Source organism: Ascaphus truei, chromosome 2 (genome assembly GCF_040206685.1).
Source record: "Ascaphus truei isolate aAscTru1 chromosome 2, aAscTru1.hap1, whole genome shotgun sequence".
Taxonomy (NCBI): Eukaryota; Metazoa; Chordata; class Amphibia; order Anura; family Ascaphidae; genus Ascaphus; species Ascaphus truei.
The window spans coordinates 198,354,951-198,367,682 of NC_134484.1; positions in this window are offsets into that span (position 1 = coordinate 198,354,951).

The window sequence follows — 12,732 nt, forward strand, 5'->3', positions numbered from 1 at the left end:
TTACTCATACTAACTGTTCTAAGTTTGCATTTTTATTGAATTGTATTGAATCTTATTTTGTCTTGTTTGCTTCCTTGCAGTAAGTGTTTGATTATTTTTTTTTTGAATGTGGGTCATGAATGTACAGAAGGCAAATTAAACCATCAAATCTGTCCATGAACCAAAATACTTCTGTTTGTCCTGATGTCCTCTGACTCTTTGGCAATGGTTTTGAAACTGTTGAAAGTGTATGTTCATTTCCATGCCTTATGTCCATGTGGTTTCTTTGATAGATACTGCAATAAATGCAATCCGACAGTCCGACACTATATCGGCATTTTCAACACTTGTACAACAAAAACTTCAAGTCTTCCCTGAGACTAAAAAAATTGCAATTGGTACAAGATCATATACAAGTGAGTATTTAACACTACCCCACAAGTCAACAAATATTTATGGGGATTGCGTTTGTCTTGGTTGCTGCTTTAAGCTGCTGATCAGAAGTTCAGGGGCCAGCACTTTTTCAAATTGCCTATTTAAGGGTGTCCTCTTAAAGGTCCCTTAGTGTCCCCTTACTCCCAAATGTACCCACGGACCACATTGGGTGTAGATCTACAGTCCCAGTTCATTCCCATGCTGAAGGCAAGGGAATAAAGTAATCTGGGAAATGTTAGAACTCAGTGTGTTGATTTTTGGGGAAGCACATAAAGCCCAGCCAAGCCCCTGCCAGTATCGATAGACCTGTTGCAGAGAGAAGGTCTCAGTGCTAGAAGCCCTTTGATAGGTGGAAGGGTTGTTGCCTGGGAACAGTAGAAGGGAGGTGATGTAGGTCCTCGTGTTGAGAGAGGCAGTGCAGAGTAGAAGACAAGGGAGCAAGGGTTCATAAAGTTCAGAGAGAATGGAAAGCAGAGAATGTAGGACAGTAGAGAGAGAAAGGTTCCCAGTCAGTGATGTAACTACATTTTTGGCCTCCCCTGCAAAAAAAATTCAAGGTATACCTAAACCCCTGTGTCAGTGGCTTGCAAGCCACCCCCCACCCGCCATTTCACACACCACCTTGCTCTCACCCCCCACCCCCCCACACATCACCTTGCTCTCTCTCCCTCACACTCCCTCCATGTATTTATCTCCCCTTCACCTCCCTCACGTTCCCCCTCACCCCCCTTGTCTCACTCCCTTTCTTACTGTTCCTCCCTCTATCCTTCACACAACCCCACACAAACTCAATTTCTCCCCTACACACACACACACACACACACACACACGCGCACACACAATAAGAGACAATTCCACACAAACAATCATACACACACACACCACAATCACACAAAAATCACACAAAATTCATACACACACCACAATCACACAAAATTCCACACACAATTCCACACAATCACACATACAGAAACAATTCCACACACACACTCACACACTTCCCCCACTCTCTAAGAATTTTACAGGGGTGGTGGGGGAACAGGGCTGCTCTGATCCTGTCTGTGTGGGAGCTGCTACAGTGAGTGCTCAGCCATGTGTGCGGGGAAACAGACATGAGGAATTGTGTGTGTGGCGTGATGGCCCCGCTCCAGGCCCCAGATGGCAGCATCAACTGATGCAAAAACTTGAGCCTGACCTCTGGCATCCGCCAGGCCCAATTTCTAGCACCTGTCGGCATGGCCCCCTCATAGTCTCACGGGGTTTAGCAGCACGGGGTTATGCCATTGTTCCCAGCCTCTATATTTTGCTATACTTTTCCTCACTGGCCATGCATTTAAATTTTCTCGATATAGGTGAGGACTATATACTTTAATATCTGTGCAAGGCTACAATTTCCAGCCAAGCTTCTCAATATTGCCACGTACTGTACTGTTTAGAGCACAACATATGCTGATTTCATAGACATTGAAAGACATTCACCTAAACATTCGTTCCTGCAACAGATTGCGCCTGCCAACCTGCAGTGATAACTATACCAGTTCTACAGAAAAAGGGTGTCCCCAGCACTCAAATAAAATAAATCATTAAATCAGGATAAGCCAAAAATCAAATAGTTTTTATTCGTGAAAGACCAGAAGCAGGTAAACAGGCATCAGATGTATATACATCACATGAGACAAGATGCATAATAAACGCGGACAGCAGTAATGTGGTAATGTTATGTCCAAATAAATACCGGAAAACGTATACCAAGTTCCTGTTGCACCAATAACGCTCATCTCTTCACTAGGGTTGTGCTGTCTGATTCCTATATTTCTATATTTTGGTTTTGCACCATATAGAAGTCTGGATCCCTTGCCCAGAGGTCATCTTCGCTATGTGCACCAAGCAAGTACCATTCTGACAAGTCTAGATGTGGTTTGTGAGTATGACTATTCTTATTAGTCAATGATAGTTAGGTGGAACCTGTCCAAGTGGTACTAATCAAGCAACACCTACACACTACAACATCAAGAGCTCCAATGCAATGGCCTGTGTTGGGAAAAGGTATCTTGGTAGGAGGTGGGATATAACTTATTGTATATATCCCTTACCCTTTTTACCCAGTAAACTACCTGTTGTTCTCAATGTCTGATTTACATTATTCCAGTAAGGGAATTGTGAGGGTGTATTAAGGTTACACGTTATTCGATGGAGGAACCAGTGACCCATTCGGTCCCAAACCCCGCTGTCACTGAGGTGGTCCCCTCAGGTATATTGATACTTATCACATTCTGAATTGAGGAAAAATCCACTGGAGGCACTTAACCACGACAAGTATCCTTTTATACCACCAAAAAGCACAAGTCGCTTACATCCCTTAGATCGTCCAGGGGAAAGCTAAGAATGGACACCTGTTAGCACCAATCTATAAGATTACCAATCACCCAAATTAAAAACGCATTACACTTATTATAAATTGTGTAATGGTTGTACATTGTATAAATAGGATTGATGGAATATTTATCCATATAGAAAATAGAAACCCCACAGATCTACTGCAATTAACATGCATGCAATGACACCAATAAAACTATTTTAACTCTTGTGAAACCAAGTACACTTTGATGCATACTCCTTTTATAATTTACATTCTATACTTCAAAAATGGTTGACTTTTTCTCATCCAAATAAAGTAGCATTGTATAATGTTCCAACTTAGTTTTCTAAATCTTAGCAGCTTTTTTAAATCACCACAATATCACCGCTTAAGATATTTCTATAATTGGGCGCGTGGGGGATGTCAGGGCGCATGCACGTGTGCTAGTGGAGCTCCATGCATCCCGCCCATTATACTTCATCAGAGCCTCCGATCGGCACCTCGTATTTAGCTAAAAACCATGGCGGCAGGTGGGGGAACATCAGGAGATGTCCCTGCAGAAAGACTGGAAAGCTAAGCCCCAAGATTTGTCCCGATTCGGTTGGGGACCCTCCATGTTGGCAGAGGAAAAGAAAGATGGCCCCAGGACGCACGCACGGGAGCACATGCCATCAGAGTCAACACAGGGGGGAGAGAGAGACAAAGAGCCTGCAAAGAGGCAGAGGAAAGCGACTGGGGGGCAGAAAACTTCAGAGCAATGGGTGAGTGGCACAGCAGGGAATTATATTGCACTCACCAAGCAGGGACTCTCAGGTTATGCTCAAGGAACTGCAAGCTGGGTTCCAGTTATCATTGGATAAAGCAGTGTCAGAAATTAAAGCAGAAGTTTGTTCACTGTCTAAAAGAACCATAGAGCTGGATGATAAGATGGATGCTACCTTAGAAAATCAGGTAAATACTGAATATGAGGTCCTGCACCTCAATGAAGAGCCATGAGCAATGGTATAGGTCAGTGGTTCCCAATCTGTGCGCCGCAGCACCCTGGTGCGCCGTGGCTTGCCTAGAGGGGCGCCGCGATTATCCTCCCCACCATCCCTCCGATCATCCCTCCCCAATACCCCTCCGATCATCCCTCCCCATTACCCCTCGGATTATTCCTCCCCATTACCCCTCCGATTATCCCTCCGATGATCCCTCCCCACCATCCCTCCTTTATGCCGGCCTGGCAGGTCAGAGGAAGCCGGGGGTGGGGCTTCTTCTTTGTGCAGAGCACACGATGAGTGTGTGTGTCTGCCTTCCTGCTCCTGGCTCCTCTGTTTGCGTGGTGTCCCGCGGTGTCCCGTCCCTTTCTGCCCCGGGTGATAGGAGAAGGGGGTGGAGGGAGAGAGAGGTGTACATTTGCCTGTCCAGTGACTGTGTGCAGGGAGCTGCCTGCACGGATCTCCTGCCTGCCTCCCTACCCCTCCCCCAGTCACTCACATCCGTCGCTGCCTCTGCTCTCCACTGCTCTCCAATGTGTGTATCTGTGTGTGTGTGTGTGTATTTATGTATGTATGTGTGTGTGTGTGTATTTATGTGTGTGTGTGTGTGTGTGTGTGTGTGAGAGTGTATTTATTTATGTGTGTGTGTGTATTTATGTGTGTGTGTGTGTATTTATGTGTGTGTGTGTGTGTGTATTTGTGTGTGTGTGTGTATTTATCTATGTGTGTGTGTGTATTTATTTATGTGTGTGTGTATTTATGTGTATGTGTGTGTGTGTGTGTGTGTGTGTGTATTTATTTATGTGTGTGTGTATTTATTTGTGTGTGTATTTATTTGTGTGTGTGTGTGTGTGTGTGTGTGTATTTATTTATGTGTGTGTATTTATTTATATGTGTGTGTGTGTGTATTTATTTGTGTGTGTGTGTATTTGTGTGTGTGTGTGTGTGTGTATTTATTTGTGTGTGTGTGTGTATTTATTTATTTTTGTGTGTGTGTATTTATTTGTGTGTGTGTGTGTATTTATTTATGTGTGTATTTATTTATGTGTGTGTGTGTGTGTGTGTGTGTATTTATGTGTGTGTGTATTTATGTGTGTGTGTATGTGTGTGTGTGTGTGTGTGTGTGTGTGTGTGTGTGTGTGTGTGTGTGTGTGTGTGTGTGTGTGTGTGTGTGTGTGTGTGTGTGTATTTATGTGTGTGTGTATTTATTTGTGTGTGTATTTATTTGTGAGGTCTGAGAGAGAGAGTGTGAGGTCTGAGAGAGAGAGTGTGAGGTCTGAGAGAGAGAGTGTGAGGTCTGAGAGAGAGAGTGAGTGAGGTTTGAGAGAGAGTGAGGTCTGAGAGAGAGAGTGAGTGAGGTCTGAGAGAGTGAGTGAGGTCTGAGAGTGAGAGTGAGGTCTGAGAGTGAGAGTGAGGTCTGAGAGAGAGAGTGAGGTCTGAGAGAGAGAGTGAGTGACGTCTGAGAGAGAGAGTGAGGTCTGAGAGAGAGAGTGAGGTCTGAGAGAGAGAGTGAGGTCTGAGAGCGTGAGTGAGGTCTGAGAGAGTGAGTGAGGTCTGAGAGAGTGAGTGAGGTCTGAGAGAGAGAGAGTGAGGTCAGAGAGAGAGAGGTCAGAGAGAGAGTGTGAGTCTGAGAGAGAGCGAGTGTGAGAGAGCGAGTGTGAGAGAGCAAGTGTGAGAGAGAGTGTGAGGTCAGAGAGAGAGAGATAGAGAGTGTGAGGTGAGAGAGAGAGAGAGTGTAATGTCAGAGAGAGAGAGTTTGAGGTCAGAGAGAGAGAGTGTGAGGTCAGAGAGAGAGAGAGGTCAGAGAGAGAGAGTGAGGTCAGAGAGAGAGAGAGAGAGTGAGGTCAGAGAGAGAGAGTGAGGTCAGAGAGAGAGAGAGAGAGTGAGGTCAGAGAGAGAGAGTGTGAGGTCAGAGAGAGAGAGAGAGAGAGAGGTCAGAGAGAGAGAGAGAGAGAGAGAGAGAGAGGTCAGAGAGAGAGAGAGAGAGTGAGGTCAGAGAGAGAGAGAGTGAGGTCAGAGAGAGAGAGAGAGAGAGTGAGGTCAGAGAGAGAGAGAGAGAGTGTGAGGTCAGAGAGAGAGAGAGAGAGTGTGAGGTCAGAGAGAGAGTGTGAGGTCAGAGAGAGAGAGAGAGAGAGAGTGTGTGAGGTCAGAGAGAGAGAGAGTGAGGTCAGAGAGAGAGAGAGAGAGAGTGAGGTCAGAGAGAGAGAGAGTGAGGTCAGAGAGAGAGAGAGAGAGAGTGAGGTCAGAGAGAGAGAGAGAGAGAGTTAGGTCAGAGAGAGAGAGAGTGAGGTCAGAGAGAGAGAGAGAGAGAGTGAGGTCAGAGAGATAGTGTGAGGTAAGAGAGAGAGAGAGTGAGGTCAGAGAGAGAGAGTGTGAGGTCAGAGAGAGAGAGTGTGAGTGAGAGAGAGAGTGTAACGCTTGCGCGAGCCCACAAACAAGACCTGACCCCGGCACTGAGGTGGGAAGTACTGTGCCACAAACCCACAGTAGCGGGGGCGAGCCGAGAAGGTGGTTTGTAGCGTTGCTGGGTCTGGGTATGTAGAAAGGGTTAATCCAATACTTGCCGGCGTCCATGGGTTGGAGAGGTACACGTAGTTGGAGTCCGTAAGCCTGTGGTCTGGGGTTGGAGAGGTACTCATCATCGTTATCCGTATGCCAGGGGTCAAGAGCCAGAGAGAATCCAAATGCAAAGCCAGGTCGGTACACAAGAGGTTAACTGCAGAGAACAAGACAAGACTGGGCTAGACAAGACAGGCACACGCAAAGGCTACACAAGGTTATATTCAGCAAGGTATGACAGGAAGAGAAAGTTTCTTATAGGAGTCAGGAACCAGTAGGAGAGGGGGTGGAGTGGAGGCGGAGCCTCTGCAGATGCAAAGGATAGGCTGCAGGAGACAAGGGCTCATAGCAATCTTGACTCACAGCTGGGGTTCATTGCGCGACGTCACGCGTGCACGCTGCGCGCAGCTGAGGCGCGGCGTGACCGAGGGGGCGGAGCTAAGGTCTGTGCCCTGGTAGAAGAGGAGCGGGTGCACACACGCTCTGTAAACAGAGCGGGGGGGTGCGCACCAGCGAGGGGCAGATCGGAGGCAGCAGCCGCTGCAGTACTGTTATGTAGAGAGGAGGAACCGCGCCGCAAGGGACTCAATCCCCGAATCCTCACAGTACCCCCCCCCTTGAGGATCGAACTCCGGACAATCCATAAATGGCTTGTCTGGGTATCTGGCGTGGAAGCGGCTGAGCAAGCCGGGAGCATGAATCTGGTCACTGGAGACCCAAGAACGTTCTTCAGGACTGAAACTCTTCCAGTGTACAAGGAACTGCACCTTCCCTCTGGAGATTCTTGAGTCAATGACAGAGCGGATTTCGAATTCCTCTTGACCATGCACCAACACAGGAGGAGGAGGGGAAACAACATCAGGATACCTGAAACTCTGTTTGACAGGTTTCAGAAGAGAGACATGGAATACCGATGGTATCTTCATAGAGGGAGGTAAGTCCAGGCGGTACGCCACAGGATTAACCTGTTCCAGGATCTTGAATGGTCCCAAGAATCTGGGAGCCAATTTTAAGGTAGGTGTCTTTAATCTGATGTTCTTTGATGAGAGCCAAACCTTGTCTCCTGTCTTAAACCTGGGCACCTCTAGACGATATCGATCCGCCTGCGTCTTTTGTCTTCAAACGGATTCCTGGAGAGTTCTCCGAATCTTATTCCATGACTCTTGAAGAGCATTGATTCTGGCATCAGCAGCAGGGACTCCAGAGGTATTAGAAGAAATAGGAAGAGAGTTAGGGTGGTAGCCGTAATTGACAAAGAAGGGCGACTCTTGGGTGGATTCGTTTCTAAGGGAGTTATGTGCGAACTCAGCCCATGGTAAGAGATCAGCCCAATTATCTTGTGTATCAGAAACAAAACATCTTAGATATTGTTCTAATGATTGATTTACCCTTTCAGTCTGTCCATTGGTTTCCGGGGGATACCCGGAAGAAAAAAGAAGCGAGATATTGAGTCTTTGAGAAAAAGCTCGCCAAAACTTTGATACAAATTGGGATCCACGGTCGGATACAATTGAAACAGGAACCCCATGTATACGAAAGACTTCTTTGACGAAGATATCAGCTAGAGTTGCAGAGTTAGGGAGGCCCTTGAGGGGTATGAAATGGGCCTGCTTGGAGAACCTATCCACAATGACCAAGATGGTATTCATGCCATTGGAAATAGGCAGCTCCACAATAAAATCCATTGATAAATGGGACCAGGGACATTCAGGAATGGGGAGCAGGCGTAGCAGACCAGAAGGCTTTTTTCGAACGGACTTATTATGAGCACAGATGGAACAAGATGAAACAAATTCCTTAATGTCGTTCAACATCTCTGGCCACCAGAAAGTACGTCTGATTAAATCGGTGGTTCTTCTGATTCCAGGGTGACCGGCCGACCTGGAAGCATGACCCCACTCAAGATTTGAATTTGGTTGCCGCATATAGGCTGCCCCCAGATACCTCCAGGCCCTCTGGAATCCGGGTTTGAGAGTCCAGAATTTTGTCCAAAATATCGAAGGAATTTGCTGCAATGATAAATCTTGAAGGAAGAATAGTCTCTGGAAGGTCGTCGGATCGGTCTTCGGAAATGAATTGACGGGACAAAGCATCGGCCTTCAATTCTTTGTACCAGGAATGTAAGAGATTACATAGTTGAATCTTGAGAAAAGAGAGCCCAGCGAGCTTGACGGGAACCAAGGCGTCGAGCACCTTCAATATACAATAAATTCTTGTGGTCAGTAAGAATAAGGATCGGTTTCTCTGTACCTTCAAGAAGGTGTCTCCACTCTTGGAGTGCAAGTTTGATAGCCAAAAGTTCTCTATTACCTACATCATAGTTGTTCTCCGCGGGGGAGAATTTCTTGGAAAAGTAGCCGCATGGATGCAGGTGATCTTGAGGGGAACGTCTTTGGGAGAGTACTGCCCCGGCTCCAATATCCGAAGCATCGACCTCCAACGTGAAGGGAAGGGAGGGGTCGGGTGATGCAAAATGGGAGCGGTGGTGAAGGCCTTCTTTAAAGACTCGAAAGCAAGACCAGCCTCCGGAGGCCAGGAGGAAGGATCAGCATCTTTCTTGGTCAAAGCGGTAATAGGAGCAACCAGTGTGGAGAATTTATGGATGAACTTACGATAATAATTGGCAAAGCCAAGGAATCGCTGGATGGCTTTAAGCGACGTGGGCTGGGGCCAATCTAATACCGCCTTTAGTTTCTCAGGATCCATGGAAAATCCCTTCTCGGAGATTATATAACCCAGGAAGGAAGTAGAATTTTTATGAAACATACACTTCTCCATTTTGGCATACAGACGATTCTGACGAAGCCGAGAGAGTACTAGCTTGGTATGCTGGATATGTTCAGGCAAGGATTTAGAAAAAAATAGTATATCATCAAGGTATACAATGACGAATAAATTGAGAACATCACGAAAAACCTTGTTAATAAACTCCTGAAAGACCGCAGGGGCGTTACAGAGTCCAAACGGCATTACTAGGTACTCATAATGGCCGTCACGGGTGTTAAAGGCCGTTTACATTCATCTCCTTCCCTTATGCATATCAGGTTGTAGGCACCCCGGAGATCAAGTTTGGAGAAAATGGAGGCACCTTGTAGACGGTCAAACAATTCAGATATGAGTGGTAAAGGGTAACGGTTCTTCTGTGTTATCTTATTCAAGCCTCTATAATCTATGCAGGTGACGAAGAGATCCGTCCTTTTTCTTTACAAAGAAGAACCCTGCTCCAGCAGGAGAGGTGGAGTTCTTAATAAAGCCTTTTTTTAAGTTCTCCTGGATATACTCGGACATGGCTCGGGACTCTGGAAGGGACAGGGGGTAAGACTTGCCTTTAGGTAGAACGGCACCAGGAATCAGATCAATGGGACAATCGAAGGGACGATGTGGAGGAAGAATCTCTGAACGGACCTTGTCGAAAACATCAATAAACTCATGGTAGACTTCTGGAAGGGACCCCTTGGAAGGATCCGCAGTCTCTAAACCGGCAAGAGAGAGTGAAGTGAGAACACAAGGAATGGCACATGGGGTAGACCAACGTATGGGTTGTTTATCAGTCCAGTCAATCACGGGATTGTGCAGTTGTAACCAGGGGAGGCCCAAGATTACCTGTACAGATGGTGATTGAATGACGTCCAACGAGATTTGTTCCTTGTGTCCATCCTTGGTGGAAAGGGTGAAGACCACAGTCTCCAGGATGATAAAGGCAGGCTGGAGTGGACGACCGTCTATCGCTTCGAGTCCTATGGGAGTGGACTTCCCAAGCAGTGGGATCTGGTGTTTTATTGCAAAATTCTGATCCATGAAATTTCCTCCAGACCCAGAGTCGATGAAGGCAAGTGCAGAAATATGAAAGTCCGTACACCCATTAGGATAAGTAGAAGGATCCTTTTTGGCATATTTTTCTTGGAAGGAGGACAAGAAGATATGGTATCCAAAGAAACTCCATCATACCTTATAGGCCGCTGGCGTTCTCCCGGACGCGTAGGACAGCGGTACACCAAATGACCAGCTAGGCCACAATAAAGACATAGCCCCTCGCTTCTCCGGCGCTGCTTTTCTGTAAAGGACAAATGGTGAGTACCCAGCGGCATGGGATCTGGTGCTTCAGGAACTGGAACAAAAGAAGGAGAGAGAGTAGGAGAGATAGGTATAGGTACCGGCATACATGTAATCCGGCGTTCACTTCGTCTCTCTTGGAGGCGTTGATCCACCCGTATACATGAACAGATCAGATCCTCCAGGGCAGTGGGTCTTACACGTGCAACCAATTGATCTTTCATGGAGTCAGAGAGGCCATGCCAGAAGGCTGCAGTTAAAGCCTCATTGTTCCAACCGGTCTCCGCGGCAATAGTCCGAAATTCAAGAGCGTACTTCGCGACAGTCCAGTGGCCCTGGGTGATATGGAAAAGAGAAGAGGCCGCAGTAGCCTCGCGGCCAGGCGTGTCAAAAACCAGCTGAAACCTTTTTTTGAAAGAAATAAAGTTCTGCGTGAGTTCAGGCATTAACTCCCAGATAGGAGATGCCCAGGCCAGTGCGTCTCCGGTTAACAATGCAATGATATAAGCCACTTTAGACCTATCGGTAGGGAAGCGAGAAGGGGTTAATTCAAAGTGGATGTCACATTGGATTAGAAAGCCACGGCATCCTAGGGGTTCACCCGCATACCGATTGGGTGTCGGAAGACGTGGTTCCTGGGGTACAGTATGTTTCCCACTAGAGTAGCAGCAGTTGTGGTTTGGCCCACCTCAGGGGGGTCAATGTTTGTTGGGCTGAACATACTGTAACGCTTGCGTGAGCCCACAAACAAGACCTGACCCCGGCACTGAGGTGGGAAGGACTGTGCCACACACCCACAGTAGTGGGGGCGAGCCCAGAAGGTGGTTTGTAGCGTTGCTGGGTCTGGGTATGTAGAAAGGGTTAATCCAATACTTGCCGGCGTCCGTGGGTTAGAGAGGTAGTTGGAGTCCGTAAGCCTGTGGTCTGGGGTTGGAGAGGTACTCGTCGTCGTTATCCGTATGCCATGGGTCAAGAGCCAGAGAGAATCCAAATGCAAAGCCAGGTCGGTACACGAGAGGTTAACTGCAGAGAACAAGACAAGACTGGGCTGGACAAGACAGGCACACGCAAAGGCTACACAAGGTTATGTTCAGCAAGGTATGACAGGAAGAGGAAGTTTCTTATAGGAGACAGGAACCAGTAGGAGAGGGGGCGGAGTGGAGGCGGAGCCTCTGCAGATGCAAAGGATAGGCTGCAGGAGACAAGGGCTCATAGCAATCTTGACTCGCAGCTGGGGCTTGTTGCGCGACGTCGCGTGTGCACGCCGCGTGCAGCGGAGGCGCGGCGTGACCGAGGGGGCGGAGCTAAGGTCTGTGCCCTGGTAGAAGAGGAGCGGGTGCACACCCGCTCTGTAAACAGAGCGGGGGTGCGCGCACAAGCGGGGGGCAGATCGGAGGCAGCAGCCACTGCAGTACTGTTATGTAGAGAGGAGGAACCGCGCCGCTAGGGACGCAATCCCCGAATCCTCACAGAGAGAGAGAGAGAGTGAGGTCAGAGAGAGAGAGAGTGTGAGGTCAGAGAGAGAGAGATTGTGCGGTCTGAGAGAGAGAGTGTGAGGTCTGAGAGAGAGAGTGTGAGGTCTGAGAGAGAGAGTGTGAGGTCTGAGAGAGAGAGTGTGAGGTCAGAGAGAGAGAGTGTGAGGTCAGAGAGAGAGTGTGAGAGTGTGTGAGAGAGAGTGTGTGAGAGTGTGTGAGAGAGAGAGAGAGTGTGAGAGTGTGTGTGAGAGAGAGATTGAGAGTGTGTGAGAGAGATTGAGAGTGTGTGAGAAAGATTGAGAGTGTGTGAGAGAGAGAGTGAGAGTATGTGAGAGAGAGAGTGTGAGAGAGAGTGAGAGTGTGTGAGAGTGTCTGAGAGAGACACCAAGTGCGCACTGCAACTGTTAGGTATGTATATACACCTTTGTTTTTACTTTGGGCGCCGCAGAAAAATCCTGATCGCATTGGGGAGCCTTGAAAAAATTCTGATTGCCTTTGGGAGCGTTGAACCGAAAAAGTTTGGGAACCACTGGTATAGGTGACCTGGAGAACAGGGAGCAAAGACAGAATTTACGAATCTGCCGTGTCCCTGAGTCAGTCTCCACAGAAGCTCTCCAGCCATATCTTAAGAGACTGTTAACGTCAATTGAACCCCAGTTGCAAGATGGCGATCTTCTGATGGACAGAGTTCACAGAGCCCTTGGACCGAGATTCGAGGACCCCAAAAGAAGTAGAGATTTAGTCCTAAGACTCCACCAATATGCAACTAAAGAAAGAATTATAAAAGGCTGCAGAAACAGCAGCTCAATTGAATTTGAAAACAGATCCACCAAGATCTTCTAGGACCTGTCCAGGGTGACAATTGGAGGAGAGGATTGCGTCCAGTGATGGC